Consider the following 27,874-nt stretch of genomic DNA (forward strand, 5'->3'; position numbering starts at 1 on the left):
AAAGAGGACTTTATCAAGATCTGCATGCGTCAGAGAAAGAAGCTTATCTGGAGGAGGATGATATCCAGAAATAATTGCTAATAGTAATATTTATTTCTTTTAGCATCCATTTGGAACTTTTCCTGGTCACTCTAAAGCTACATTTTTTGGTCTATCATGCTCCAAAGGAATATTTCATGAGAAAAGTCACCACTATGTTTCAAAGCAAATATTCCAGTTTGCTTTCAGTAGCTTATTGCATGTAAAAATTGCTAAACACCAAAACACTTGGTGATGGCACCTAAGAGAATGTATGTTCAATATTGCAAAACAAACAAACAAAAGAGTTTATCAAGTCAGAATTTTCTGGTCAATGATCACAATTGTTTCAGGGTCTATTACACTTTGAAGTTAATTTCATATTTCCAAACTCTGGTCTGAATAATGCAAATTGTTTTACTTTTTAATACAATTTAAAAGCATGGCCATATATCAGAAGTGGTCACTAATACAATACAAAGAACAAGAAGTTATTCTCAGCACTTTTCAGCCTATGTTGTGTAAGAAGATATTTGGGAGGCCATGGGAAATTATGGTTTCGGGTTTGAGAAGTTACACATTCCTGAATTAGAATCCATGCCCAAGGGTTTCCTAACTGTAAAATGTATACTGTAGTGTTGATATCTATAAAACAATTATAGAACTAACCTCATAGTGTTTTTTTTATTATGGTTGTTTTATAATTTTATAAGTTTTTAATGAAGTAAATCATAGTGCTCAATAGATGGCCAGTGTTAGGACTGGTAGGAAGCATAGCTTAAGTTTAGGATAAATCAATGCTAACTATGAGAACTTAAAGAAATTGCATACAGAAAGGAAAGAATATTGTTTAAGTTAATAAAACTACTGGTCCACCAGGTAGATGCTTTGCTCAATGCTGAATAAAAGAGTCAATACTTGGTGAAAGCTGAAGCTAAAGTCACATACAACCATTGTAGACTAAGAATAAATTTGAAATATCCATTGTCATTACTATGAGTAAATGAAAATTTAGTAAATTTGAAGAGTTTCTATTTTTCAACAGTCTACTGATGAATTATTACTGTTCTGACTATAAATAAACTTTTATCATACTACTTGATGTTGCTCTCAAATGAAGTTAGCGGACAAGTGAGAATTGTTTCAGCGTCTTGTACCAGTAGAGCACCCTGCTAATAGAGATGTCACCAAGATGTTAGGTTTTTCTTTGCATCGAATAATAAGGAACTAAGACAAAGCCCCAAAAGTGAATGTTGTGAAAAACTACCTTTCAAATAATGCTCAAATACTGTGTTGCTTTGAAATTTGATTAGGGAAAACAGAATGTGTTGGGTATTTAGTTTTCCCTTTATGCCTTTTTTTTTTGTCATCTATTTTTAGTGTTCTTAATCATCTCTAGAATGAAAAGGTTAACATATTTTAGTGTTTATCTCCTGTTAAATGTTGAAATGGCCAGTGGACAATTCACATTCAATCCATCCTTACACAATGTCAAGTATCCCTGAATCGGACTTTTGTCCAAAGATTTATTGCATAAATGAAATTAAATAGCTAGAGATAATTATAGTTATCAAAGATTTTATTGCTAGGTGTTTTGAATTTAGTACTCCCTATAATTTCGCAAAGATACCATACCTATTTTCCTATCTTCTAATATTATTTATATTATTTTGAGTATGTTGCTGTTCAAGACTATATTATCCTTAAATATATATATATCTATTGTATTCTATTCATATTCTCATTCTTTGTTATTTATTTTTTAAATTATTATAAAAAATATTAACCAATATGTTGGATTATTATTTTAAGTTCATTAATTAGCACATTTTATTCTTGCAACAAAGTTTATTTGCAATGTAACTGATTGATGGAAATTTCAGACATAGAAAATAAATAAAATATATAAATAAAATGGAGGTTTTACACCCCACTATATTTAGAATACTTTACTGGAAGATGAACCTTGAATATCAACAGTCTCAGAGGACAAGGAGATTACTGATTATGTTATCCTAATTAGATATGATCGCATTGACATTGCCTGAGCATCTTTGTTTAGACCCAGTTTCACCAAGAACAGAAATAACAGCCATTAGCCCTTCAAGTTCTAGGCTATAGCTGAAGCCATGGAGCAGAATATGACCAAGTTGTGAGTCCAACAAACAACCTTGGTGCAAACATAGAGCTGACATCAGGAAATAATCTCGCCCATACTGACTGCATGGGATTCAGAAGAAGATGAACACAATGTACAAATTCCATAATGAAAAACATATTTCCAGATAGAACCACATTAGAATATTTCTTCAAATACATTTGGCAATAGGGAAACATCAATATTTCATAAAAAAGAAATTGAAATTTAAAACTCACTGTGTGGTGGTTATATTTTATAATTAAATAAATGGCTTTTGAGCCTTTTATAATTCAATCCATAATGACATTTAGTAATTCTTAAGCTATTTTATTTTCTTAATAAGATTTTGAGTATATAACCACCTTCAATCTCTGGGTGGGATGGACCACTAAATTAAATTATAAGGTTTTAGTTTCTATGGTGGAAACTCTGGTTATTTCAGAAGTTTTTGAGGATCTTGGTACATTTTCATGAGCAATTCTTGCCTTAAGAGTTGTACTTTTACTTGCCCTTGAGATGGAGAAATGAGGAACAGATTAAGAGTGGACGAAATTGCCAAGAGAGAAAATAAAGAACAAAAATAAAGGTTATTTTGGTTCAAAAACAGGGTAGGAATCCTTCTATACCTTAGTTGTTTTCTCGTCCAGTAAGATACTCTGTTTCCAATTTCACTATAGGCCCTTATTACTCATACACTTCAAAAATTCTAGTACTTTATCCAATATACCAATTTCTGTGCCATCTTGGGAAGTTATTTAACTTCTCCACACCTCTTTTGGGTAATATCTGAAATAGAGAGGGTAAGAGTATCTTTCTATTTCGTAGGGTTGTTGTGCAATTGCATTTGTTGTTACCATGATAAGATCTTAGAAAATTATTTTCTTTGTATATGTCCATTAAATATAGATATTGATGATTCTAGTGACAATGATTGTTATATTCATAAAACATTCCAACACTGAAAGATCTGATTTTGATTTGTAATTTATCAATTTATTACAAAATTTCCCTAAATTATAAATTAATGAATGTATAAATGAAATAGACCAAATTACAGTCTCCCAAATATGTCCATGTCCTAATTGCAATACTCTATAATATGTTACTTTACTTGGCAAATGGACTTTGCATACGTGAGTAAGGTTAAGGACCTTGAGCTGAGGAGACAAGCCTGGATAATTCAAGTGTACCCAATATTATTGCACAGTCCTTAAAAATAAATAAATTTTCTGGCTGTGGTTGGAATAAGAGATCTGATAACATACATAGGACATATAGATGACCGTGTTAAAGGACTCAACCTACTCTTGCTGGCTTTAAAGTTGGAGAGAGGTGACTACCAGCCAAGGGATACTGCCTTTAGATTCTAGAATAGGTAAGGAAACTGATTCTCCCCTAGAGCCTCCAGGAAGGAACACAGTCTTACTGACACCACGATTTAGCCTCCTAAGACCAGGATTGGGAGAATACCCACTGAACTATAAGGTAGCTTTTTTAAAAATTGTTTTAGACCACCAAGTTGGGGTCATTCTTTAAATAGCAAAGATAAAAAACTACTGTGATAAACAAAATAAATTGCAGTGGCATCAGGACCATTTGAGATCTCACCCTGGCTATGGATTTAGCCATGGGGTTACAGATTTTAGAACTCTGATTTTGAACCATCCTCAGTGATCAGGTCACAGCACAGGTGATAATCAGGGATGAAATGTTATTCAAGTGGAAGCAGAGGGCAGATGGTGGAAAGCATTACAAGCTGCATTTAATGTCATTTTAAAAACTTATAACCTAGATATGACCTGTTGAGTGTTCAACTAGTCCCTTGGGGAATCCAGATTAGTGCAAAAGCATTGCTGAATGTGATTGGAAACAGAGCCAAGAAAGCCGAACCATTAGGGTGTTATTTTATCTAGGTAATGGTGTGTTTGATGAAACATTCTTAACTCTAGTAGCTGGACTATTCCCATGCTTCAAAAATTGTTCCTGCTTTTCCTTGTGGGGACTGGACAAACACTGAAATTCTACTTCTATATTTGTCCTACTTTCATATTTTCCACTCTGCTATGTTATATATGGAACGAGTGTGAACCATTTCATTGACTCAAAAAGAAGACCTTTAAAAATCAGAGAATATATTCTCCTTGATGTTCCCAACACACAGGTGGTAAAATTCTGAGTAATTAATCATAATCAATATCCTGTGTTTCTGGCTAAAGGAAAGGTAACAAGCCAGGTAACAGAGCAGTCATCAAAGAGTTCTTTACACAAATGAAACAGAAAGATGATTGTTGAAACATACCCTTGCTAACATGCTGGGAGTGTTTAGAGACTAGGTAAACATATCCAGTGTTGACGTACTTTAGCAATAGGTCATCTTCTCCTTTCAGCAACAAAAGCCAGAACTAGAATTACTGTTCCCATAGAAACAAAAGATTTTTCAGTTTCCAGCCTTCTTTAAGATTCCATCTTGAATACTCAATATTAGAAAGAAGTTTCAGTATAACTGAGAATATTTTGAAACAAGATAAGATTTAGGTATTTGAAGTACAAAAAGGTATTCAATCTCTTGTCAATTTTATAGCCTAAATATCCTCTCCAGTCTCTCCATTTCTACTCCTCCTTTGCCCAAACCACAATAATCACAATATTCTTCCCTGCAATTATCACCTTACCAGAATTCCTGTATCTATTCTTGACACTGTCTATTTAATAATGACCTTTGAAAAGATAGTGGTCTTAAATAAGCAAACAAACAAATATGTCATGTTATTGAGAAATGGGAGACCATGACCTTGCAAGAGACTATCTAATGGACCACTCCTGACTTCTGCTTCTGTAACTCCCTTGCAAGAACATGACCTTGCAAGAAACAATTGACCTCTCTGGTTTTCTCCTTCTGTAAACTTGCTTGCATATTATAGTAGAAAATTTGCCTGCCAACCCAGCAATGCATTAGCCAATGAGTGGGAGCCATGCTAATTCTACATTGGACCATATACAAACCTATGAAAACGGTAAGACTTGGCTCAGAATTCGGAGATTGATTCTCTTCTGGGCCTATGCATAATAAAATTGTTCCTCTGCTCTCTGAGTGCCATTTGGGTTTTTCTGCAGCTCAGGTCATCTGGGTTTGCTGCAACTTTGGTTCCCTGACTGGGAAACCCAACCATGCTGGCCCTTTGAGCCTCCTGTTTGGGACTGGTGGATGTGGCCTATGGAGATATCCTACAAATGAGGTAGTGTCCCCTGTCCCTCTGACCGGTCTCCTTCAGGGAAGAATCCCTGTAGGCCATGTCCTCCACCCCAGCCTGACTTGGTGGAGAGGTGGATTGAACAACATAAGAAGACACCAGAAATGTAAGACACCTTGAAAACGTGTTATTCTCCAAGGATCCCCAGAGGAAGACCCATTACCCCATTATATATTCCACTGTTCCAGAACTTTTCTCTGTCCTGGAGCTTCCACAGTCAGAACTCCCAGAGACTCCTCCATCTTCAGTCTCCCTGGGCCCATAAACCTCCATGAAGGGGACCCTGAGACTCCTTTGGTGAAAAGACTTCAGTCAGTACACCCTGTGCTCCAGATGCCCCTCCATGAAACACAGGATCCAGTCCAGATCGGTTCAGATGGAACCGCCCAACCCGTGAGACCAATCATGTTTTACCAGCCTTTCACAACTACAGATCTCTTAAACTGGAATCACCACACCCCTTCATACTCACAGAAGTCTCTGACTCTTATTGACCTCATGGAATTCATCTTCCAGACCCACCACCCCACTTAGGATGATTGCCGTCAACTCCTCTTAACCTTGTTCAATATGGAGGAGAGATGCTGGATCCTCACAGAGGCTAAAAACCGTTGTGAGAACAGGCCCATGCAGGTGTCTTAGAGCCAGAGGAATGGACCCAAGAGGTGGCACTGGAAGCCCAATCAGACTGGGACTTTAACACAGATCAGGGACGGGCTGCTCTTTAGTGATATTGAGAAGCCCTTCTCAAAGGGGTCCTGGAAGGAGCAAGGCAGCCCACAAACATGTCCAAGACAGCCTCCATCATGCAGAAACCTAAAGAATCCATGGGTGATTTCTATGAGTGACTCTGTGAGGCCTTTTGGATATATCTCATTTGACCCAGAAGCCCCAGAAAGCCAGAGGATGGTCAACACAGCTTTCATTGACCAGGCAGCACCAGACATCAGACGAAAGCTCCAGAAACTAGACGGTTTGGTGGGGATGAACAGCTTCCAACTGCTCAAGGTCACAGAAAAAGTATTTGCCAATCAGGATGAAACTGTTGAAAGGGAAGTGAAAAGTGAATGAAGGAGCAGGTCTCTCTGTTGGCAGCAGACTTAGGAAATCCAGACCCAACTGACTGGGAAGGGCCACCCCAGAAAGGGGGTCCACTTGCAAGAGAACACCCCTGACAAGGGACCAATGTGCCTATTGCAAAAAGACTGGACACTGGAAAAACAAATGCTCACATAAAGGCCAGACTAAAAAGAGAAACACTCCCAGAGAACAATACCAGCCTAAACCCCAAGACCACCTGATTGGGCTAGCAGGACTCTACCTCAAATAAGGGTGACCATGCTCACTAGAACTCAGCCCCCATGAGCCCAGTCAAAGTAAACATTGGGGGCCAACCAATGACTTTCATGGTAGATACTGGAGCTGAATATTCAGTAGTAATCATACCAGTTGCCCCCTTTAGCGGAAAGACAGCCAACATAATAGGAGCAACTGGAAATCAGTTCAGCCAGCAGCCTTTCTGCCAGTCCAGAACCTGCCAGTTGGATGGCCAGGGTAATCCCTGAATTTCTGTATCTACCTGAATGCCCAGATGCCCTCAGGGCAGGGACAACATATTACCAGATTCTAGCTAATTTCTTGGCTATGCCGAAGAAATGAATTTCAAGAGCACGTTGAATGAGTTAGGCCAGTAATCAGGTAGGGAGGGAAGAGACATGGGAGAAAATAACAGAAAATAATGGAGCAGTATTCCCAGGTAGTGAGGAAGGGGGTGAAAAGGGATGAAGAGGTTTAATTTACAAGCTACAATTCCCCATTATAGATTATAAGTCTCCAGGGTTACTTGCATGGCCACATGGCAGAGGAAAAAATTGTGACAGTGGCATACAGAGGGCAGGACAGGTCTGCAGGCAAAAGAGTAAGGCAAGAGAGTAAGCTTAAACCTCGAAGTTTGCTTTTACATTGCTAATTATTCCACTCCCTTGTTAGTGGAAGGGGAGGGGGCTCCAGCTCTTTGCTGTTTGGATTGATTACCCCACTCATCAATGCCTTAGTGAGGACCCAGTGATAAAGTTCCTAGAGAACATCTGGGTTTTTCCTTGTTCCCAGGAAGAAGTCTTTGTTCCAGGTAGCAGAATCCTGGGGATGGGGTTCTTCCAGCAGCCATCTTGGGGGTTCCAGATATGCATGTGGACTCCTTGTCAGGTTCCAGATCCATCTATTAATTCCCTATCTTATTAGTCTGCTTCACTTCAACTAAACTGGGAGCCCAGATCAACTTTAGACCTGAGGGGTCAACAGGTTTAAGCCTCAGGACCAGTCTCACCTTCCTTTTCACTATCCCCTGGAGTGAGGAATGGAGACTGCACAAAGAGGAATCTTCTATTCAAAATCCAGAGAGGCTATAAGAACTGCACCCTGACATATGGACTGAAAGAAATTCATCAGGAATGGCCTGGAACCATACCCCTCTCATCTTAGACCTAAAACCTGGGGCCACCCTGTTCTGACAAAGGCAATACCTGATCCTCCGTGAGGTACAATTGGACATGGTCAAACACATAAATTGCATAAGAGAAAAAGGGATCTTAATCAACTGCCAGTCACCCTGGAACACTCTGTTGCTGCCAGTAAAGAAGCCTGATGGGATGGGATGTCAACTTGTCCAAATGTCCAAGACGTATGGGCCATCAACAATGCTACCATCATCCTGCACCCGGTTGTTCCTAACTCATACACCTTAATGGGGCAGTTACAGGCTGGGGCTGTCAGGTTTACTTGTCCGGACTTAAAGGATGCCTTTTTCTGCCTGTGGGTGGCTCCCCAGAGTCAGTCTTTATTTGCTTTTGAATAGGAGAATCTGAGGACTCAACAAAAGACTCAATTAACTTGGACTAGGCTCCCACAAGGCTTCAAGAACTCCCCCACCCTCTTTGGAGAAACCCTGGTGGCACACCAGCCTCCTACCCATGGGAAGACTTAAATTGTACTCTCCTTTAGTACATAGATGACTTCCTGTTGGCTAGTGAGACAGAAGAAATTTGCTGCGAGGGAACTCGGGCCCTTCTACAACTTCTAACAGAAACTGGCTATAAAGTGTCCTGGAAAAAAGCTCAGATTTGCCAGCAACAAGTTAGATATCTAGGGTTCATCATCTCAAAAGGGCACTGAACACTTGGGCGGGAACAAAAGGTAATTTGCACTATCCCAACACCTACCACTAAAAGAAAGCTTCATGAATTTCTGGGGGCAGCAGGATTCTGTCACTTCTGGATCCCCAGTTTTGCAGCTATTGCTAAACCCCTTTAGAAAGTCCTCATGCACCCAGACAAAGAACCCCTCATCTGGAGTATAACCCAAAAGAAAGTATTCAAAGAAATTAAAAAACAACTCAGATGGGCCCCTGCCCTAGGACTTCGGGATATATCTAGGGACTTTAACCTGTTTGTGTGCAAGAAAAACAAGGTGGACCTAGGTGTCCTCACTCAAACAGCCTCTGGCAGAGACTATTGCCTATCTATCAAAACAGATCCTGTAGCCACTGGGTGGCTTCCCTGCCTGAGCACTTTAGCAGCAATGGTAGCCCTTGTCAAAGAAGCAGACAAGCTCACTCTTGGGCGAGCCATTCATGTCATGGTACTGCACACCATCACCACTTTAATGAACTCACATGGTCACTGGTGGTTGTCCAATCCCAGGCTTACTCACTACCAAGGGCTACTTTGTCAAAACCCCAGGATAACAGTAGAAACTGTGCACACCCTGAATTCTGTCACTTTCTTGCCAAACGAAACAGAAACTCCTGAACATGACTGTGTAGAAGTAACAGAAGAAATGTATGCCAGTCACTCTGACCTCCAGGACAGGCCACTTCCTTGCCCAGATAAAACCCTATTCAGAGACGGCAGTTTTATCAGAGATGGAGAGAGGCTTGCTGGATATGCAGTCACCATGGCTGAACAAATAGTGGAAGCAGCTCCTCTACCTAAAGGGTGGTCTGCACAGCGAGCAGAACTCTGGGTGCTAATTTGAGCCCTACAACTGGCTGCCAGGCAAACGGTAAACATTTGCATGGATTCTAAATATGCATTCACTACTGTATATATCCATGGAGTAATTTATAAGGAGAGGGGACTCCTAACTGCAAGAGGAAAAGAAATAAAAAACAAAGAGGAAATCCTTCAGCTACTGGAGGAAGCCTGGAAGCCAAGCAGAGTCGCCGCCATCCACTGTTGGGGCCATCAGAAGGGAATGGATGCAGTTACTAAATGAAATACATCAGCCAGTGGAGCAGCTTGACAGGTAGCCAAGAGAGCCATCAAACTGTAGACCCTACCACCAGTGCCTCACCTGTTCCTTTTAGGGAATACAAAAAATAAGATAGTATAGGTAAAACTAGGTCACCTTACAGAAAACCTCCCTCTCTGCCCCCATCCCACATTGAAAAACTAAACTATACCCGGGAAGAACAGGAGTGAGCAAAGAGACATGGAGGCACCAGATCCCAGAGGGAAACTGGCTACTCCCAGATGGCAAAGTCTTCATCCCAAAGGGTGCTGCCTACACCCTTGCTCACCAATACCACCAGCTCACCCACCTGGAAAAGACTGCTTTAGGAGCCCTGCTTGGGAAATATTACTATACTGCCCAGGTGGCCTTGCTCTGCACCACCATTAGCAACCAATGTCAGACCTGCACTAAAAACAACCCCTCCCAAGGTCCCCAGGCTTCAATCATCATCCAACACACAGGAACTGCCCCTTCTGAAGACTTAACAATGGACTTTACAGAAATAAAACCAAGTTGAGGGTATAGATACTTACTAATAATAATGTGCACCTTCTTGGGCTGGTTTTGGAGCCTTTCCCACCCACAATGAAGAAGCAAGAGAAGTAACTAAAGCTTTGCTACAAGAAATAGTTCCCCAGCATGGGATACCCTTATCCATAGGCAGCAACAATGGCCAGGCTTTTGTAGCAGCCATCATCCAAGAGCTACTGAAAACATTAAGAATAAAGTGGAAGCTCCACACAGCATATAGACCCCAGAGCTCAGGGAAAATAAAATGCATAAATCAAACCCACAAAACCACCCAACCTAAGTTCTGTCAAGAAACTGGCCTCCCATGGGTGGATCTGCCCCCATTAGCTCTCTTTAGAGTTAGATGCAACCCCTGACCCTCGGGCTATTTACCTGTTGAAATCCTGGATGACCACACCCAATTATTAGGAACTACAAGGGAAACCTTGAACTCCTAGGAGAAACTAGCTAAGGTTCAACTTTCCATCAACTGGTAAAAACCCTAGCCCAAATACACAAAACTGCCCTGTCTTGGGATCCCATTCCATTAGACCACCCAGTATACCCACACTTAATCAGAGATCTAGTTCGGGTAAAAGACTGAAAGAAGGAGCCTCTCCAGCCCACTTGGATGGGCCTGCATACTATTATCCTTGTAACCCCCACTGCTTTCAAAATTTCAGGTATAGCCCTTGGACTTATCATATTAGAGTTAAGAGGGCACACGCCAATGAAAAACAAGATGACTGAATAACCCACCCTATACCTGACTGTCCCTTGAAAATCCAATTGCCCAGAAACACCAAGAATCACCATCATCTGACTAGAAGGACTCCTGATCCTTCTGATTCCTGCTTCTTTTTGGCTTACTGTTTGGTACTGGACTAGCAATTATAGCTCTAAGAGACTGGAGTGTATTTGAAAGGATACTAATCTTAATAACATACCTGTATCTTGTAGGATGTTTTGTTACCTTAACTTGTTTTTCCTCATTTGGCTTGAGACCACTGCCAACCCCTACTCCTGCTGTACCGGTGTTATAAGGCCATCATATCCACTGCCCTACAGAGGCTAAAGCAGCTCCAGGGATGATGGTCTCCTGTCCCCACCTTTAACTATTACACCTATTTGCCAGCAAAATGTTATAATATCTGAACTGTTACCCTATGTTTGGAAAATGGGCAAAAGTTCTGAGAGGCACAATAAAACACTGGGACAACTGCAAAACCTGGAGTAACCCAGGGGAGACCATATGATGGACCTTTCTCCCATGGGTAGACGTGTCTGATGGGGGAAGAGTGCAGGACCAAGCCCAGGAGAAGGACTTAGAACAGGTCTACGCTAACCTTGTCTGACTAGCCAAGGGCCCAAATATAAGTGGGTAAACCTCATAGGGCCCCACAAGCTTATTCAGCTCATAGCCCCCATTTGGCAGGTGGAGCAGCTAGTCAACACAGCTTATACCCTCCTCCTTAATGCCCAGATGACAATATCTGTTGGTTGTGTCTGTCCCTCTTGAGAAAGTCCTTTATAGGCACTCTATCTCCTCCGGGATGGACTCCCAACCAAACCTTAACTAAAATTAAAAATAAAATCACCTCTATTGACCCCATGGCCCTCAACATCCAACTAGCTCTCTCAGAAGGCAATAAAAACAATTTAACCTGCTATCTGGGTAAAAAATCCAATCTAACATCAGAATTGGTTGGAACAATCCCTGCAAACCTATGTACTGCCAATAAAACCCTAGGAAACAACCTGACCCAGTGTAGCCTCCCAGGATTGTTCTTCCTATGTGGAAGCACTGTGTATAGATTCTTAGAAGTCAAATGGACAGGGAGTTACATCATGGTATTCTTATTACCAGAAGTATTGGTATATACCAAAAATCAGCTGGAACAAGCCCTAAACCTGCACCAAGAGTAGGCCAAATGAGCTCTGCTTGCCACTGCCCTGATAGGAGCAGGTATAGTCATGGGAGTAGGAACTGGACTGGGGGGATTAGGTTCTTCCTTCAACTTTTATTACAAACTCTCCTGAGCACTAAACCAGTACATGGAGCAAGTTTCTGACTCCCTAATCTCCATCCAGAGCCATGTCAACTCACTAGCCACAGTAGCCCTCCAAAACAGGAAGCCCTAGACCTATTGACAGGAGAAAACAGAGGAACATGCATCTTCCTCAGGGAAGAATGCTGTTACTATGTCAACCAATCAGGAATAGTTACGACCAAAGTAAGAGAGCTGAGGGACTTGATCTGGAAAAGAAAAAAGTTAACTAGAGGAGTCATGGAGCTGGAATCTGGGAAAATGGTCCTCTTGGCTCCTGCTCCTGGCAGGTCCCGTGATCACTTTACTCATGTTAGTCACATTTGGCCCCTGCATAGTCAATGCCCTTATCAGGTTCATTGAAACAATAGTAAGGCAGAGAGCAACAGCAAGAATTTTGGCCCTAAGAGAATACAAGCCTTTTAGCATGATGATGCCCTATAAAAATTATAAAGGCATCAAAGGAGGAAATGTTGAGAAATAAGAGAGCATGACCTTGCAGGAGACTATCTAACAGATCACTCCTGCCTTCTGCTTCTGTAACTCCCTTGCAAGAACATGACCTTGCAAGAAACTCTTTTTTTTCTCTTTGTTTTAATGTTGCATTAAAAAAATATGAGGTTCTCATATACCCCCCACACCTCTCACCCCACTCCTCCCCCCATAACAACAACCTCCTCCATCATGATGAGACATTCATTGCATTTGGTGAATACATCTCTGAGCACTGCTGTACCTCATGGTCAATGATCCACACCATAGCCCACACTCTCCCACAGTCCTCCCAGTGGGTCATGGGAGGACATACAATGTCTGGTAACTGTCCCTGCAGTACCACTTCTTTAACCCACTTGCATATTACAGTCGAGAATTTGCCCTCCAGCCCAGCAACACATTAGCCAATGAGCAAGAGCCATGCTAATTCTACATAGGACCCTGTGAAAACTGTAAAATGGGGCTCAGAATTTGGAGATTGATTCTCCTCTGGGCCCATGTGTAATAAAATTGTTCCTCTGCCTCTGTGAGTGCTGTTTGAGTTTCTCTGCTGCTCAGGTCTTCTGGGTTTGCTGCAACAGTGTCTTACTGATTTTTAGGATGCTCTGTGTATTGTATTTCCTTTTTCTAGAATGTTTTCCTTCTGCCCTCCCTTATATTTATTTATTTATTTACTTTTGCCTCCTACCTGGATATTGCTCAATTTCGCACTCTTTCCAAGCTCTCTTCCACATAAAAGCGTTTGCATGCCCATTGCCCCCACTTCAAAAGCCTGGCCTCTCCCCAATCCCAAATGCCCCTCACTCTCATCTTTCCCTTCTTACTTACTGGTCATTCTTCAGATGCCAGTTTGCATGTCATTTATTGAGGTAATCCAACCATGACTACTCCAACAAATAGAATTAGAGAAGTGCTATAAATACTTAAATACTTTTGATAATAAAGGATATGCTAAATGCAATGCAAAGTGAGCTCAATAAACATATTTATTTTACAGAAATATCTTATTTGACATATTTATCTTCTTTTGAATACAATGTATTCAGTAATTGGGGGAATTAAACTGCATAGAATAGACTATTAGACATTTTAATTAGAATAATTTGTTTTATGCAAAGAAGAGGTCAAGAAACCAAAATTTATAAACAGTAATTGAGTTAACACTAGCCCAATTTTTATAGAAATAGATAATTCTATGTTTGGAGAGGCAGAAAGTATCATGGTGATCATCATTAAAGTCATCCTCTTTTCCACAGGCATCTCGTCAACCGTACCCATGAGAAGTAATCAACTTGACCTTGAAAACACAATACATAATAATTTAATTCTCACAAGATTTTACTGGATAATTCTAATGAGAGAAACTATTTTTAAATAATAAATTAAATATACCTCCCTACATGTAATATAATAACATATTACAAATAACTTTGGAAGAAAACAGTGTTTCATATCAACAAAAGCACATATCTTTTTCCACATCTTTTCTTTTATTCTCCAGTCTATACCTTCAGTAGGTTCTCATAAGCCATTTTCTTGGAACTCTGTTACAGAGATTTCCTTACTGATTATGGTATACTTTTTGTCAAAGACAGGGTTTTAAAAGTGTATCCTGACTTGCATTTAAAATGCTTAATATGGTTAGCATCTATTTGACCTCTGGTTGTTATATTTTATACTTCATAGACATCCTAAATAACTTAGTTGATGGTAATCATATGACCATGAAAAATATGACATTTTGTGTCAAATAAATGTTTATTCTGTGGCTTTTAAATTATATTTCTTACCTTTTTCTCATTTTTAAGTTAAGTCTGCAGGACTTTTTTTTTTTTTTCAATTTTCATTATTGTTTGATTTGATGATTATCAAATTTATGGAAAATTTATGGTCACATATTTTTGTCATTCAATATATTTACTGTATCTCCTACTGTCAAGTCCTGTGAACATTTCAGCAATAATAATTCCAAACCTGTTGGAAAAACTAAGAAATTTTCAACTACTACCATTTAAAAGAAAGTGGTAAGGGGAATTGGCTACGACTTTGTTCAACAATATGGTTATTTTTTTTTAATTAATCACTTCTCATTCTCATTCAAGATGTTTAATGTTTTTAAAAGGTAATGGCTGCCAAATTTCACCCTTAATTTCTCATTCATAGCTGTAAATAACAAAGATATTATACTGAATCTGTGTTTTCCAGATCTTTTCCTGTTTATTTCTACTCTATTATGTGCCCATCTACTCCATGAATAGAAGTCTGTTAAAATAGCCACACCTATTAGAAGTTTTATTGGCCACCATTTTGCTTTTAGATTATGACTCCTCCACAAATGCAAATTAAGATTGATCGTAGCCTGCATTTTTTTTTTCTGAAACATAACTACTCTGAAAGTTCTGATGACATAAATAATTGTAAAAAGAGGGCAATTGGGTTTAAGCAGAGACTTCCTGTGATCAATTAAGCAGAGAATGTCCTTAAACTGAGAATTTTTTTATTAAAAGGGTTATTTTAATTTTATTGGCGGAAAGATTTCTGGGCCTTTAAGGCATAGACAGTCCTTAAGGGCTCCTTGGAGGGAATGAGTGACCTTTATCTTCAAAGCACTAAATGAAAACACCATTGGCATAGCTGTATCATCATAAAGCAAATTTAGAAACCAGATTTCTAAAAGGGCATGGAATTGGCATAATGGAAAAGGCCAAGTATGAGTCCTTGTGGAATACCCTCATGTACTGGAGAGAATGCATATCAACTGGATTGGGACCAATTTCCTCTTTTAGAAATATGCAGCAAATTGAGCATGGTATTGTGAAAATTGGATATCATAGCAGAGGCCACATGCCAGCCATCTATATAGATTACTGTAACTTAAATCTCCTTCTACAAATAATAACAGCTAAAGGGTGACTGATTCCATTCTAAGCATTCCTCTGTCCCCTAAAAACTGACCAGTTAATGAGGATAAAACACAGTTAATTACAGAAGATAAAGTTTAGATAACTTCCATGTTGAAACCAAGCACTAAATTATAGAAAAAATAAAATATAAAATCACTGGCACTAACTTTACCTACTTAAAATACATATAGTGTATCAGTAAAGACTAAAATTTCATTATACCTTGGATCAGAAAAAGTATTCCTTTCCTTACCTTATCCTTTCCATGCAACCCAGACTACACAAACACATATACATGAACACACTAATGCATACTAGATTAGAAATATAGGCCAAATAGTGACTATTTGTCATTGTACATACAATTACCAAGATTATGAAATTTATGTTAAATGTAGGGCATGGTTATCTATGAGAGCTATTAAGTAATTTACAGTTATCATTCTTATAAAATCCTCTTACCAATTCAAAATACTGACAGAATTTTTTTAAATTTGGATAATCAATGTTTAATATTCACAATATTGCCTATTTAGAATGGACTTAAAATAGAAAAAGTGATAGAATATGGGTGTAAGAAATGAAAGTATGAATCAATGATTTAGAAATGGCTGTAGGCATACAGAATAGCAATGTTATTAAAAAAGAATTACAATCCAGAGCAAATCATAGATAAGTGAGCATTAGGAAATGGAAGGACAAAAGAAAAATGTAGGCCATAATTTTCTTGAGCCTGAAGTATGGTCCTCTCATTAATGTGAATATTTAATTAATGCCTGCTCTGTAGTTTATTAAAAGGTCAAAGAGGATAACTTATTGAATTGAGAAAGCTCCTAAAATCACACTTGATATATGGGCATATACACAAATAATAAATTCCAAAGGCATCCCAACAATTTATTAGCTAAGATCAACAGTTAAAAGTACAAAAAAATGAAGGAGTATGGAAAAGGGGCATTTTTCACCAAGTCTTGTTAGAAATATACATTGCCATCATTTTTTATCCATTCATTCAGTAAGGCAGTCATGCAACACTTATTATTAATTTTACACTATATGTTAAATGTCCAAATAAAGTTATGAATAGTAACATCTTCCCTCAAGTATCTCAGGTATAGAATAAGATAGAGAAAATCAAAAGAATAAGTAAAAGTAGATTGTTAATTTAAATAATAGACATAAGTGCCAAGAATTCACATCTGTTTGAATTGAACGTGAGTATAAGATTGAAATTCCAAACTGGAATAAGTTTGAATGCCACATAACATTGTTTTGGCATCTAGATATAAGACTTATCTAGTCCCTTGATAGATGTCAGTTTAGTTGCCTCTAATTTTTGCTACCACAAACTGAACTGCTACAAATACAAAATCTTCATGTTTGCAGTCTTAAGAGTTATATGAGTGTTTGCATTAGGCATATTATCCAGAAGTGGGTTTGCTGGGTCTTAAGTAACAATGCCCTTCATTTAATGATGCACTACGAGATTCAATCACAGAAGAATAACAGCAGTTTATTTTTTTCATCCACTGCCAAGAAACTTGCTGTTTCCCATTTCCACTCGTACTTTATAAATATGTTCTGATCTACCCTTGCCTTTTGTCCATAGGATGCGTGCCTCATTGTTTTAATTTTAATTTATCCTAATGTTTACTAGCAAAGGAGGCAATTTTCAAGTCTTTGTTAGTCACTTGGATCTCTCTCTTTGAATTGCTATTCAAAGTTCAGTCTTGTTTTTCCAGCTGAATGACCCAATTTTAAAATAGGATTTCCCAACTACTTGCAGCTGTTCCATTTATATTTATAGTATTAATCCCTTGATAGTTTAGACACTGACAATTTTTATAATCCATAGTTGACTCTCACTTTCTATTATAATATTCTCACTTTAAATAGATGCCAGTCCTTCCTGGGGAAGGTGAAGTCACACCAAGTGGCCATCTCCCAGCCCTTGCCAAACTTCTGCATTTTCTTTTGTGTGCAGATATTTCAGTCTGTTCAGCTAGGAGAGACGTTAGGTCTAATGGAGCAGCCTGACCTTACCTTGAACCCGAAACCAACCAGGATCTAGCAGCAGTGGTTGCTTAACAGGGTGAGAATTCTCAGTGGCAGGGCCCTCATACTGAACTCTGGTGTGGATCAAAACTGCCCTGAGACAGATTTGTCTCTCCTGTGTGAACAAGGAATTGCCATTCACTGAGCTAGACCAGAGCAGTTGGCATTCCCGGGTACCGGCCATGGTAGGTTTTCATACCCTGTGCTTTGGACCCTTTGTGCAAGGTAAGCTCTAACATGATCATTTCATGAGAGTCTCTACTATGCCTGAGCCTGTGTTTCCATAAAGCACTGCACAGAAATTTGTTTCACATTTGTTTGTACAGTATTTTAGTATAATTCATCAAATTTTCACATTTATATATGTACTTTTCCAGGAGTCCTGAACAATTTTAGTTAGCTCCTAATTTCATTTTTAATATTATTGATATGTAGCTTTATTATTTTTTAAATTAATTTACTTTTTTTGTTAGAGAAGCTGTGGTTTACACAACAATCATGCATAAAAATACAGAATTTCCATATACCACCCTATTCTTAAAAATTTGCATTAGTGGGGAACATATGTTGCAATTGATAACACATTTTAATAGTTGACCTATTAATTGCAGTCCATGATTTAATTTAGAATTGAATTTTTGGAGTATTGTAGATCCATGGATTTAAAAAAAAAATTATTCCCTTTTAATCACATTCGAATATATATTTCAGTGCTGTTAATTAGACTCACAATGTCATTCTACTATCACCAGAATCCATTACCAAAACACTACCATCATTCCAAATAGGAACCATATTTTAAGGCTCAACTTCCAATTCCCTATCCCTCTGTGGGTTATCTTTATTCTAGATTCTGTCTCACTGAGTCTGCTCACTCTAATCGTTGCAAATCAGTGAGATCATATAATATATTTATCCTTTTGTGTCTGGCTGATTTCACTCAAACTGATGTCGTTAGAGTTCATCCATGTTGTCACATGTATTAGGACTTCATTCCTTTTCTACAACTGAATAATATTCCATTATTTTATTTACCCATCATTGGTTGATATATACCTGGGTTGCTTCCATCTTTTGGCAATTGTGAATAACACCACTAGGACCATGGCTGTGCAAAAATATCTGTTTAAGTCCCTATTTTCAATTATTTTGGGTATTTACTTAAATAGTGTGATTGATTGCCCTTTATTATTTTTTTATCAGCCTTTTTCTTTCTTCTGTATTTTCTCTACTGGTCTTTTGTTGGACTAACATTTTCTTTACGTTCCCTTTATTTTTTGGTGGCATTTTTGATAATACTAAATAATCAGCTTATCTTTAATAATTATGCTATTATTTTTCAGGTATATATATAACAGTATAGTCTTATATATGGCTATTTGATATTTCTTTCCTTTTTCTGACTAAGGTAAAGACCTTTTACTGTTAATTTCTAATTAACCATTAGCTACACTTAGCTTTTATGGTTTAAGACTTTAGTATTATTTTATACAAAGAAACCCAAAATTGTTTTATCCTTTATTTAACATTTGCTGTGAACTGAACTAAAGCAGCTTGCATAATTTTGCATTCTATTTAATCATACATAATGGCGAACCAAGATTTCTTGGAAAGTGAGAATTAATACTCATACTCAACCTTGCTACCAGATTTAAATGAGAGTCAGCTCAGACTAAATTCTCTCCTACATACGTATGTTAGTTTCAAAAACAACTTTCATAACCAAAACATGTCTGTTGTGGAAACTACGCAGTCCCACCTGCGCCATTCTAAGTGCTCAGACCACCACCTTGTGCGAAATGTTTGCTGCCAGCAAAGAATATTCCAAATGCAGAATTATGTTACACTTTTAGCACATTTAGCACGAAGCACTCTGAATTTATCTTAAGAGAAGTTTAGACAGAGAGCCGTTTCCAACTCAAGCCGCAGGTACCATGCCTAAGGGTACAGGCTAAAAACTTCAGTGGATTCTTAAATTCTTTATAAAGATGTTGTATACATTCTATCTTCATTTAAAACATTATGTCAATTCACAGGACCCAGATTTCTCCAGTAAGTACCCATTTCTGGCATTTGTTCTGCTAATTAACAAAGGCATTTGCTGTTTATCAGAGTTATGGATAGATGAAGCGACAGTTTAAGTAGCTGTCACCAAGTATGGCATTTCTGATGCTGCCAGCTGCCCATCTTATTAATAATGCAATAATATTCTAATCAGTAATATACCCTACCACTGGAGTATAGCTTAAATTAATGAACTCATAAATTGGATTGCAATATCAATGCTGAGATACTTAAAGTTACAGACATTGTAACAACAGTCAATAGTCATATTTATCAACCCATTCTACCATCTTTTAGTATACTTTTTTCTCTCCATATATTGCCTCTTCTTAATTTTTCATGTTCCGAAATTAGATGCGAACAGTTCTGTTATACAGTGATGTACATGTTCCTAAAATTCAAAATTGTGCAATAAAAAACTATAGGATGTGTAGAGAAAATGGGTTTGGAGGCTAGCACTCAAAAGTTTGTGACACGTGAAAAAAAGAGATAGGAACCCAGTAACAATAGTGGTAAAGATTTATACATGTTAAAATTTAAGAAATGCATAAAATTTATTAAAGAGATTGTACTTCCCTTGAAAACAAGCTGAGTTCCCCTGTCCAGTGGACGCTGGAAGGGTTACCGCTTGTGCGGTTCTTGCGAGGGGCGGAAGCAGGGTCCCTGCAATCAGGCAACGCCCGATGTGAATGGTTGCGGCTCCTAAGAGAGCCGTGGCCTGAGGTGTCTGGGAGAGGTTTGAAGTGTGTGCCTTTCTGCTTTTTGTGAATTCATCTGTTGCTTGATTCATCGGGGTGCCATTTTCTGCATTTAACCTGGTGTTTCTCGTGCAGTCACGAGGTCATTTGAAACAGTTATAATTCTCGAATTATTCCTTATTATAGCAATTGAGTTGGAACAAATTTATCTTTTTAAGACCACCTTGATAGCGTAACTCTAAATGTCATTGTTTCAAATTTAACCAATTATTGACTGAAGACATGATGTATGTGTTTGGTCAAAATGAGGATGGATCTGCAATACTAGCCATATTCTGTCCTGTCCTTGGAAACTACAATCACCAATGATGATTAAAACCAGTGATTTTGTTGATGTAATCACATCAAACAATCTGACCCATATGTGAATTGAATCCTTGATTGTGGTCTGTTTAACACAATACTATAATCAATGGATTTAGCAACTAATTATAAATGATTAGTATATCATGGATTGCTGAAAACATTTTTAATGGTTCATTTATGCTATATGCCATTTCTAATATTTTAACACATGATATAAAATAGTTTGAACACCATTTTTATAAGCTTTTAAATACAGCTTAGAAAGGGAAACTGTAGGATTTTAGGCCCATTTCACATGTTAGAATAAGGCACCGTTATCTTTAATTTTTTAGTAATGTGTTTTTACAGACGTGTTGCTTGATACTGAATATGAACAACTCATTGTTTTAAACAATAAATGTTTGGCAGGTTAATTGGAAATACTTCAAGACATATTTATTTAAAGTGTGACTATTTTTCTTTCCAAGAATTTTTATTTGCTAATTAAAAATGAATTTAGCAATTATCACTTAATATTGTTAATATAAAAGAACAACACTGTATTAGTCAGCCAAAGGGGTGCTGATGTAAAATACCAGAAATTGGTTGGTTTTTATAAAGGGTATGTATTTGGGGTAAAAGCTTACGGTTATCAGGCCATAAAACATAAGTCACTTCCCTCACCAAAGTCTATTTTCACATGTTGGAGCAAGATGGCTGTCGATTGCTGTGAGGGTTCAGGCTTCCTGGGGTCCTCTATTCTAGGGTCTTGCTTCTATCTGGGTTCAAGGTTCCTTTCTTCCCAGCACTTGCTTCTTCCTAGGCTCAGAGTTCCTCTCTTCCTGGGGCTGGCTGCTCTTTCCTCTGTGAGTTTACTTCCCAGGGTTCCAGCTTAAGGCTTCAGCATCAAACTCCAAGATCAAAACCCTCAACTCTGTCCTTGGTCATGCCTTTTACCTGTGAGTTCCCACCCACCAAGTGGTGAGGACTCAACACCCTAATGACACGGCCCAATCAAAGCCCTAATCATTACTCAATCATTCCCAGGTACAGACCAGATTACAAACATCATCCAATATCTACTTTTGGAATTCATAACCATATCAGACTGCTACAGACACTATTGTAAGGTGTTGGTATTTGGGCAGTATATGGGGATGTTGTATTTTATGCATGATTTTTTCTGTAAACTCACAATTTCTCTAATAAGAAAATAGATGCACAATAAATATTTGTTGAATAAATCCTTTTGTACATCATCACAAATATTGTTAATATCGAAGAACAAATTACAGAAATAAATTCACTGTTGATTAGTTTCAAATAGTGAAATGGATGATATTAAAAAGAAATGAACTGGGAAGAGAGCAGAAAATGAGGGGGGATGGGAGGAAGGGGAGAGAAATAGATAAAATAAATTAAAAAAAAAAAAGAACTGAGGTTATTTGATGCAGAAAATGGCAAAACCAAAATGTCTGATAACATCCAAATTCTCACAGAAAAGAACTGAAAGATGATGAAAGGGCTTGTACTTCTGGAGTACTGAGAGCACAGAGCTATAAAAAGTTATGCAATGTTAGAGTTAGGAGAAACATCAAGGTCTTCCTTTAATTATAAACTAATGTTTGGAGACTGTTTGAGTCAAAATATATTGAGCCCCCCAAAAAGATATAGTTTATTTTGCTTTCATGAATTCTCACCGTTTCAATATATTTTCTCTCATTTTATATTTTCGTTTGTACTGGGGATTTCAGACACATTTAGTTTAATACAAGTAGTATATTTTCTGTTGGGGAAAACAAAATGCCCTTGCATCTAATAACAGTTCAACAGGTTCAGAGAACTTGTATTTGCAACATGTTCAGAGTAATGTATTCTGCTGTCTTTGGCAATGTTGGAAATTATCTAGGGAAGACAAAGCAGAGCTTTGTTTTACACATGTGTCATTGTCAGGAAATGTGCATGTGTACTGAAGCTCGTTATGGTTAAAGTTCATGTTATGCTGATATAATAATTAATAAGATATATGTCTTCATCACATTTATTAAACTAAAACAGAGCAGAAGCAAGTAACTATAAGCTACAAAGCTGATAATTACAAATTACTTGAAAGCATATGATTAGTTTTCCAGGATTCCCATAACTAGTCACCATAGATTTGGGAGCTTAAACCAATTACTTATTGCTTCATAGTTCTGGAGGCTGGATGTCCAAAATCAAGCTGTCCTCGTGGCCGTGGTCTCTTTGAAAACTGTGGGGGGGATTCCTTCCTTACCTCTTCCTAGCTTCTGGAAGTTTGCTGGTCCTTGATGTTCCTTAGTTTGCAGCTGCGGCAATTCCTGCCTCTTTCATCACACAGTCTTCTCTTGCATCCAACTGTATCTCTTCTCCCTTCTTATGGAGACACCAGTCATATTGGATTAATGGTCTCATTTCATTTCTTTCACCTTCACTATTTCCAAATCATTCCATATATTGAAATACTGGGCTTTGGGATTTTGACAAACCTTTTGGGGAACAGAATTCAGTTCATAACAGTGCCTAAGTTTTACTTTGTCTCTTTTTCATGGGCATCTATGTATTTTCATGCACCTGAAATGAAAGAGGAATGAGGATATGTTCAAAAGAGAGAAGCCAAACTCCCAAGAAATACTTAGAAATGCTATATATGATGTAAAGCTAAAGAAATAGGGATAATTCAGACTGGAGAAGTGAAGATGAAGTATTATGAGTGTTTTCAAGTGGAAAAAATGTACACTTTTCTTTGTGTTCATGGACTGAAAGATGTTAGCTGTGTAGAAGGTTTTCTAGCTTGACTCTTTCCCAAATTGTTATCATCATTTAATGATTTGCTGTTATGATCTTCTCTGTAGTGCTTACTTGATCATTTCTTCCACAGAAATATTAATTACATCAGTGTATACATTGTGCTTATAAATCTGTCTATAAAAACACATGCATTTTACTATTAGGGTTTGCTGTTTTGTTAATTAGTGATTTTTTCATGAAAATATTTATTTGCATATCCACAAGAATAGGTAAGTTCTCAGAAAATGCCCATGGAATGAACTGTTGATTGATTAATGGAAAAGACTAGTCTCTATTCCATATATAATAGAATTTGCTATGAAGTATAAAGGACTGACACTTAAAATAAATTCTTCCTTTATTCTGGTGTCAGATGCAAACTTTTTTGTGTATTGTTGTTCACCATATGAAAAAGACTCAATAGATGCATCTGTACAGTAGGTGCACTAGATGTTATTCAGTATAGACTCCCAAGTTTAAAAAAATTTAAAAATCAATCAAATATTTAAAACTTGCCAAACACATGCAAGCAAAAATTGAGAACTTTCAATGTGTGAAGAACTCTCTTTCCTTATGTTCATATCCATTTAATCAATTTTACATTTCCAGGTGTGGCTTAATAGTCCCTATAGTCCTGGATATACTTTACATGTAGTCGACCCAAGCACAAAAAATGTCAAATGTTAATTTGTCAATCTCCGTGGTTTATAACTCTGCCTAGGAACTCAGATTAAATAAAAGTAATCCCTTTCTCGTATACAACCCTATCTAAATTGTTAGGTTTGTGCAAACCAAACTTTAAGTTCTTCCTTTTATTAAAGACTTTAAGGAATAGCTAAGTAAAATGCCAAATGCACTGTAGAAATAAGTGAAAGATAAATATTTATGCAATATCCAATTTCAGATATTATATCAGTGCTACAGCTTTCACCTCTGTGTACTGAAAGCACGTCTGCAGTTCTGACCTATAATCTGTACCAGAATTTCAAGTGCTAAACTAATTATGTTGCCTGCAAACATAGTTGTCCAAATACCTCTGCCTTTTGAATATTATACTTCTGCTCTGTCAAACATTGAACTCTTAAAGTTTTTGTGCTTCAGTTAGTTTAAATGTTTCTTCCAGAATTATATGAAACATTCTATTTACTTAGAGTCTCTCTCGAAGCATTAAGCCACACTTGTTTATGACATTATAACTCAATTTGGTGTTCCAGTGCTAAGCAGGTAATTTAATTCACTTTTCATAATATTGAAATAATCCAGTTGTTGACTTTCAATCTAAGTATCTCTCACACAGATTGTTAATTTCTTTGTCAATATTTTATTTTGTATACCTTTTGATTTATCTGTATTCTAGATTTTTTTTTGGTTATAAAAATGATAAAGTAAAATATAAATGAAGGAAAATATCACAGTTTGATTTCTCAAGCTACACAAAATGTATTTTCACTTGATTAATTAAAAATAAAGCCTTCTAACTATTGATGAGGGGGAAACACATGTCCCACTGACCTTAAAGTAAAAGCACTGTATCTTCTTTCATCTTTGGATGGTAGTGTTCAAACAAGGTAGCAACACTTGGGTTCCTTGGCTTTTGCATCCCATGGTGATTCCTTTCCTTTCTCTTCTGGGTTTTGGTTCAATTCTGGCTTCTCACTCCTCTCCATGGCTTTCATTTTATGTAGCTTCAGTACCAGGAATAAGACCCATCCTAAAATATTAACTTCAAAAGGTCCTATTTACAACAGGTTCACACTCACAGGAATGGGGTTAATATTGATAACATGTTTTGTTTTGTTTTTCCCAGTGGTATATAACCGTATCTACCATACATAATTAAGTCTATATGGTTTTGATTTGAAATTTATAGCCATTACACAGGATCAGCTCATTGAAAGGACTCATGGGATTCCATATCTTTAATACAATTAAAATATCTGGTGCTGTGAGAAAGAGGTTAAGGCAACTGCAAGACTTGAGACACAGCTCCCCAGAACCCCTTTCTAGATGTCAAAGATACACTCTGCACATGGATGCTAAAGCTGCAAGATCTAGGAAACATGCATGGTCTCAGGGAGCCCAGCCTCCCATTTACTGAGGTTTTTTTGTACCCTACTGGTCATGTTTCTAAAGCCAAGCAGTGCAACTCTTCAAACCAGGTATAAACTATCAATCTATATATTTTCAATAAATAATGTAGGCAAGCGAGTGTAGGAAGTCTCCAGGGGAGTTTCAGACTTTAAAAGAGCATATTATAAATCACTGGCCTCATACATTTCACCTTAATCTTGGTCAAGGGTCAGCATCATGGTTTCAGGCATATCAGAGTAAGTGTGGGGATACCACAACATCTGCAAATTAACTGTCTTTTCAGATAAAACTGAATCTATAGGAAGCAATGCACTGGGTAACATGACCTGGTCCATGTTAATAAATTTTATGATTAGATCAATGGATTTGTACTGGAGAGCTCAATAGTTAGTTTTGGATAAAACTAACTCCTTTGAAGACTTAAGGATGAATAAAGTGATATTATTAAGTGTCCCAGAGATTAATCCTGGAAATGCTGTTAATTCAAGCGCTTCATTTTTTAAAGTAAGATATATAGTACCTGAGATAGTGCTTTGTTGCTCTAAATCTTTTCATGGATCTCCTCTACAAAGGTACTGGACAGGGCAATTTACCACTAGTATTTCATTTTGACAAGAAAATGAATTGACTTTGTTCCACTGTACTGATAAGTTGCCTAAGTTTCAGAGAGACATGAAATTGGCAAAAGTCACAAAGCTACTGAAAATTGAGACTTGCATTCAAATCCTCCTCTCAAAGTCTGCTTACTAGGTTTGTCTATTGTACCAAGTGTCTGGCTTATGGGTCCCAAAGTTTGCCATCAAATTCTACTGAATGTTACATTCTTATTTTCTATTTTCTATTTATTTCTTTGGCTTTCCCTTGATGTAGCAATGTTTTTTTAGAATTAATACAGTAATGCCATAGACTGTAGGTGAGCAGTTCATGCTCTAGATTTTGGATAAATGGCTTTAAGAACAAACCCTGCAACTTACAACTTCTGTGTTTTTGGATAAGACCCACAGTACATGCAAACTTTGATTTTCATGTCTATAGAATAATGGCCAATACCGTGATTATTTCTTCTCTCCTCTTAGATAACATTGGGAAAAACTCATTTCACAAAATTGAACTCATAGATTTAACAGTTAGTCGTATATCCTCTTAGTGAACCACATAACTTGAGTTTACCTATTTATTTATTTTTTACTTATATTTGTAGAAACCACTCTATTGATTATTAAATATATAATGGTGAAAATGATTTTACCATATTCAAGAAACAAAATGTTAAAGAGAAATGTAACATTCTTAAAAAGATATATGGAACTTATATTGTGAAAGTTTTGAGTAATTCAACATGAAAAGCATCTACAGAAAAAGCCCAAGCTATTTAAAAATAAGTCATATAATCACAGGTGTGTATATTGTTTCTCTATAAACTAAATTTAGAAGTCCATTAAATCCTGAAGAAGAATGCATTCTAGAACTATTTAATTGGAAACATAGTATCTAAAATAGAATCTGGCCTGCAGAGAAGTTTTTATATAACAAAATTATTTTATTGAAAATAGATATTTATACTTAAGCCATAAAAGGAGATAAACAATTTCTTCAATCTCATATTTTAGGATGGTTTTGAAAATGTGGGAAAGTAGGTATTATGAGGGGTCAGAATTTTAAAAAATTTAAAAAGGAAGAATGGGCCAAAGGGGAGACCAAACAGTAGCATAGGGTTTTTGGAACCACAGATCATGTTTTATTCCAAGAAGGAACATGTAAAGAATTCAATATATCTGGTTTCATGGCAATATACCCAATCATATTAACATAATAGAGAAAAAAACATGAACCTTGAATTGACCTTTAATTATCACAAAATTAATCTCAAGCTTTGATACAACATATATTTAAAATGTGTGATGGTTAGGCTATTGTGTTAACTTCAGCCAGGTAATTGTGCCCAGTTGTTTGGTCAAGGAAGCACTAGGCTAACTGTAATACAAGGGCAATTATGAACTTTAGTCAACATTGACTTTACTGCGGTGGTAAATCATAGATAGCTGGTTATAATTACATCAGTCAGGGAGATTGCCAACAGCAGTGAGTGACACTTAACCTAATCAGTTGAATCCCTTAAAAGGGGAAGTGATTCCAGCATTGAAAGACAATTTCCCAG

This window comes from Dasypus novemcinctus, chromosome 17, assembly GCF_030445035.2.
Source record: "Dasypus novemcinctus isolate mDasNov1 chromosome 17, mDasNov1.1.hap2, whole genome shotgun sequence".
In the NCBI taxonomy this organism is placed as follows: Eukaryota; Metazoa; Chordata; class Mammalia; order Cingulata; family Dasypodidae; genus Dasypus; species Dasypus novemcinctus.